Source organism: Pyrgilauda ruficollis, unplaced genomic scaffold (genome assembly GCF_017590135.1).
Source record: "Pyrgilauda ruficollis isolate IOZ18807 unplaced genomic scaffold, ASM1759013v1 scaffold10, whole genome shotgun sequence".
NCBI lineage: Eukaryota > Metazoa > Chordata > Aves > Passeriformes > Passeridae > Pyrgilauda > Pyrgilauda ruficollis.
The window spans coordinates 10,165,019-10,170,964 of NW_024508101.1; positions in this window are offsets into that span (position 1 = coordinate 10,165,019).

Consider the following 5,946-nt stretch of genomic DNA (forward strand, 5'->3'; position numbering starts at 1 on the left):
GGTGCTGCTGAGCTGGAGAGGCTGTGCACAGCAGCTCCCTGGCTGGGAGGTTTCAGCACACGCTGCCCTGCCTTGGGTCACTGCCTCACCCCCTGCTGCAGCCTGTGGGGAAAGCAAAGCATCTGACTGCCAGTCCCAGTTTGAGGAGCACCTTAGAGGATGTTTATGTATATATTTTAATAACTTCAGCTTAATGCTTTGCTTTGTAAAGCTTCAATAGCTCAAATTTGGCACTGGCTTGAGCAGTCCTGGCAAGTAACTCCTCCTGCCTCAACACCATGTTCCTCCTCCTTGCTGCATTGTCCCCACCACCTCAGAGAGGTCCTCTCTGGAGCTTGGTGCTTGTGCTGCTCTTGTGAACCACGTAAGGCTGCTGGGGGCACCCCAGCCCTCTACAGGATCCTGAACATGTGAAACTCCTTCTGCTTTTCTCTTAATAACACAGATTTGCCCCTGCTTCCTCCAGTCCTGCAAAATACCTAGACTGAAGCCAGTGACTGGTGCAAGGGACGCCAGTCACACTCCTCCAGCATCAAATCCCAGTGCCCAATGCACAGCTGCTTCTCTGCTGTGTGCCTCCAGCAAAGCCCTGGCACTGGCATGTCCCTTCACTGGGGGATTTCTGGGCAGAACTCGGCTTAATCTGGTTGTCACTGTTGACAGAGGACAGGGATGGGAACACGTAATGGATGCCATCTGTGTCCTACTTGTGGGACTCAGCTGTGCCAAGGTGACCCATGCTGCACCTTGCCTGTGCTGGGCTTGGGGGTTCCCCCCTTGCAGGAGGCACTGGGGCTCAGGGCTGGCATGGGGAAATGACAGAGGGCACAGCAAGACGTGCTGCTCGCCAGGGCACCCCTTGGTGGGCAGCCAAGCATCAGCCTTGTGCCTGTGGACATAGTGCAGGGAATGCACTTAAGACTTGAAATTGCTTCCAGCCTCGAAAAATGATATAACCAAAGGAAATGGTTTCAATAAAAGGGGATTTTTTTCCTTTTTTTTTTTTTTTTTTTTAAGGGCAGTGAGAGGCTAGTTATTTGGCTGCTCAGCCTGTTTACTCTTTCCTCTTGTCTGTGCAAATGAGAAAGGGTCTTTGCTAACAAGGCTGATATGTAACCCCAGAGCACAGCTTGGATCAGCATTCCTGTAACTCTCTGAACTTGCTCCTCTAAGAAAGCAGCCCCAGCCCTCCCAGTGAGTGGGCAGCACTGCTCTGTCCCCTGGCACCAGTTGCCGCAGCCATCCCAGGAGGGCCAGAAGCCCCTGAGTTGTCCAGGCATCCTTCCCCTTCTCTTCCCTTAAAAGCAGAAATTTGATGCTTAAATACCTGCAGGCTCCTCAGCTTCTAAGAATTTTCAGTACCTCGCAGCAGGCCCTACCTGGTTTTATGCTCCCTGTGGTGCTGTGGTGGAGCAATTTGGCCAGGGAGGAGATTTGGGGAGGGGGTTGTTTGACTCCCTTTTCCTCCACAAATTTCAGTTTCAGAGCAGACTTGTGTGGGTAGCAGAGCCCAGACAGGGTGGGGACATTTCACAGGGATTTCTGTCTAAGCCAGCAGGGAAATCATTGCCAGCCTGGCCTCTCTGCTGCTGTCTGTGTCATTACTGTGCCCAGCTTGTCACTGGGCTGCACCCACCCTGCCAGAGACACCAGCACCTCAGCTTCAGCCAACAGTGGCTTTTACTTGTATTTAGTCCTCACAGCTCCCAAATAAGCAATAGCCTTAAAAAAGGAGGTGGAAGAAGAGAGCTTCTTCCTTGCTGCTCTTTAGTCCTTGGCTGCTGACCTGCCCCTTTGGGCTCAGTGCTGGTCCTGGACTGAGAAACCCATCCAGTGCTCTGAGATGCTTGTGGAAGGCTTACCTTGATGTAATCTTTAGAGGGAATAAAGGAAAATGTGGAGTGTTGGCAGAGAATGAGATTGGCTGGTTTTGAACGCTGTGCAGCCATCAGGCAGCCAATCTAGACTCTAGTAGTGGGCAGTGAAACAATATATATATATTTTTTTAGCGTCCCATGGTTTTAATTCCCACTGTATTAGCAGTGCAGGTAGGCTCACTCCTGACATCAGCCACTAGCTGTGCCCAATAAACTAAATCTCAGGTTGATGTCAGTGTTGTGGGATGGGGCTGAGGAAGAGCACAGGAGTTTGGGAGGGGGTGGGTGCCCCGGAGCACCACGTCTGTTGGGGTGCTGGGCTGGCTGCTGGGACCTTGGGGAGATCCCAGATGAACCAGGGAGGAAGGGCAGTCAGGGGTTCCCCCATTCCTGGGTTCATAAGGGTTTTTCTTTGCAGGCAAAGAAGGGACTGTCACCATCTGTAGATGAAGATGGGAACAGGGATTTGTTTTCAGGGATAATCAAATCATTTATTTTTCTCCCCCCACTGCCTCCATCCTAACACAGTAATTTTCCAGAAACTCTCTGAGATGGAGCTTCCTTACCAGGGACAAGCAAAGTGCTAGCCAGCAAACACAGTAAGTCTGAAAAGCCTCCTTCAAGGGAGACACTGCTTCCAAGACATACTTGAAAACACTTTTTTTTTTTTTTTTTTTTGCTCTTCAACGACAGTCTAGTTAATCCTCCAGCTGGTAAACAATCCAATCCGTGGTGCACAGGAAAGTCTGGAAGGAAACCTCCTGATCACTGAAGCTCCATTTTGTTCCAGTGGAAGGAGAAACTCAACAGCTCCACATGGGCCATGAGGGATGGGGCCAGGAGCTCCATAGCACAGCAAACCCACAGCACTGGCAGAGTGCTCAGAAGGCTGGAGCTGCTGGAGGCAATGGGAGGAAGGGGCTGGCTCTTCATTAACTCCTGAGCCATGCTGGGCCGTGGCAAAGCTCAGCAGTGCAGCAAGAGAAGGTACTCTCTTTTATGCTGGGGAGTACATGAGTATTTATATAATAAATGGGATGGTGTACAGACCACATATGTAGACAAACATAAGCCAAATGTCTATTAAGTATTATAACCATATACAAATGTAATCTCTCAATTTATAATACACAGATTGACCCAGGAATAATTCTATTATACATTATAATATAATCATTATTTTCATTGTATATTTGTGCACACATGAACGTATCAAAGTGAGGCTGTTCTTGTTTCTTGTGTCCCTGGTGCTCTGAGAGCTCCCCAGTAGCTCCCAAACCTCGTGCCAGACTCCAGGACCAACCTGACTCATTTAGAGTCTCTTGTCCCCAAGCTCTGCAGCCTGAGGCCAGCATGGGAACATTTCAGGGGGCTGGGCGACATTACTACCATGGTCCCCTGTTCAGCGAGGCCAGGAGCGGCACCTCGTGCTGCTCGCATTCCCTGCTCAGAGGGGGCTGCTGCTCGGACAGGGCCGGGGGCGATGCCCTGCCCTGCTCCTGGGTCAGACCCCGGGCATCCCCTCGTGGGTCACTCCCTGGCTGCACATCAGCCGCTGCCACATCCCCTCTTCCAAGTGCAGGAGAAAACCAAACCCAGTTACACTTTAGAGATGGCCCAGGCCTCCTTGATGCTTTCTCCTCTAAAAAGAAAAAGGGACGCAGTGAAACAGTTTAAAAAGCCCAACCAACCAGGAGCCCTGAGAGAAATTGTTCCCAGCGCCCGCACAGGGAATTACACCGCCTGTAGTTGGGATCGCCGGACACACGGGGTCCTCCTAGCTCCGTCCTGCTCCGCCCTGCTCCCGTCCTCCAGCGCTTTCCGTGGACCGGGAAGGGTCGGACCGTGCCTGTGGCGAGGGCGGCGGCTGCCGGCCCCGCAGGCCCTGATCCCAGAGCATCCCGGCCCCACAGCATCCCTGCCCCACTGCATCCCGACCCCACAGCGTCCTGACCCCACAGCATCCTGATCCCACAGCGTCCTGATCCCGCAACATCCCGGCCCCACAGCATCCCGACCCCGTCCCACAGCATCTCGATCTCAGAGCTGGCCCCACAGCATCCCGGTCCCAGCAATCCGGCTTTGGCATGGCCTGAGCGATTCCTGTCCCAAAAAGCTCCAGCCAAGGCTGAAAGTGTTCGCTTCAGAAATACAAAGTGCCCCTTTTCTGTTTGCATGGTTAGGTTTTCCTTTGGAGAGCTTTGGATTTAGGCAGAGAGGAAGCCAAGAGTATGACCTAAATAGTTTGGATTCTGGATGCTGTCTGTTGGGATTTTACAGAAACAGCCCAAAAGGTGGGTATTTCTAAAGGTCCAATTTCTAAACGGCCCAAACCACACCTTTACAGGTCCTGCTTTCAGAAGCTCAAGGCCAAGGCTGCAGGGCTGCATTTGGTCCATTGGTGTGTGGCTGGGCTGTTGACTGGGTCCGTGGGTCAGGTCTGATGGGATCCATCAGCCAGGACAGGCTGCCAATCAAGCAGCCATTCACAGCTGGGACCACCTCCCCACTGCCACTGTTGCAGCAAAGATTAGAAACCACCTGGCTGAAGAACAAAGCCCAGAGGGTTCTGTTCCCTCACTTTCACACCAAAGAAAGCCCAAAGCAGCTCCCAGCCAGCCAGATATTGTCTAAACACCCACACACAGCACAGCTGGGAGTGAGTGTTTCTGTCCTTGCCACTCACTGTGCCATCAGCTCTTTAGAGCTACTGACAGGGAACAGTATTTAGGAAAAATAAAAACAAAAAACCATCCAAAAATTCATCCATTTATGACCCTACATCTGACCCCAAATTACGATTCATGACCAAAAGTGATGAAAAACTCTTGCAGTGATTTGAACAATGATTTTTCCAAGCAGAGGCAGCTCTAAGCAGGGAGCACAAGACTCCTGAGAAAGCAGGAGGATTGCACTCCAAGCCTGAATGCCGCAGATGAAATTTGTTGCATCATATAATCTGTTTTTGTGCTTTGTGTTTCAGCTAGACAGGGGGATACCAAGATAGCATGAGAAAGGCCATTTCTTCAAGATCTCCAGTGCAGATTGGGAGAATCAGTCACACTGCCAGGATCACCAGCAGCTTCATTTACTTTCCTTTTTCATTGCTTTGCTAAAGCCAATCTCCAATGGAGCAAGCAAGGAGGGAGTGTCAGCACATAGATGCCAGTCAGAGGCAGAGAGGAAAAAGGTTAAGATATAACAGCTGAAAGTTGTTAGATGGAAACACCATTTTTTTACAGATACTGAGAGCACTGTGGTTTTATAAAACCTCCCATTGTATTGCACTAATAAGTCAAGTGTTTGCAGCCAAGCCAGCAGACACACTCAACAGCATCTATTACCAGTGTGTTTATTTACAAAGGCAGCCAGCAAGCCAAAGCCAAACAGAAAAGAGGAAAGACTGAAATATGGACTGGCTTTAATTTAAAATCCTAGGGCTCGGTTTGTCATTTTCTTTTGTGTTTCACTCCCTCCTCCCTGTTTTTTCTTCAAGGAATGATTATCCAAAGGCAACCAGGAAAAGGACTGTTTCCCTCTAGGTGTCTCTCTCCCTGTTTTTATCCTCAATTTTTCTTCTCTCTCTCTCTCACACACACAAACATGCACACACAGACTTTTCTGGCCTCCCAGTCCAACATCACTTCTCCATTACCACAGCAATCTTCCACATCCCAGCCCAGTGTTCCCCCAAACACTTTATAACTTTTATAAAGGGGCTGCACACAGGAGCAGCCCATGCTGTCATGAGAAGAGATGCCAGCACTGCCAGCAGAGATTTAATGAATTTGACAGAAATCCAGAGACATGCACACACTGAGCACTCTGCAGGGGAAAGCACTGAGGACCTGCTGCAAGCCTTTCCTCTCTATCTTTGGAGAATTTTGCACCCCAACTGAGAACATGTGGAAGGAGAGGAACAAAAAATCCCTGCAGGGATAAAAATGTGGTCAGAGTAACACACCTCTGTGTGTTATACCCCCCTCAGTAGGGAATGGCACGAAGGACAGAGGAGAACAAGACAAAAAGAAAAGGTGGGAGCAATTTTAAATAAAAGGAAAAAGTTACA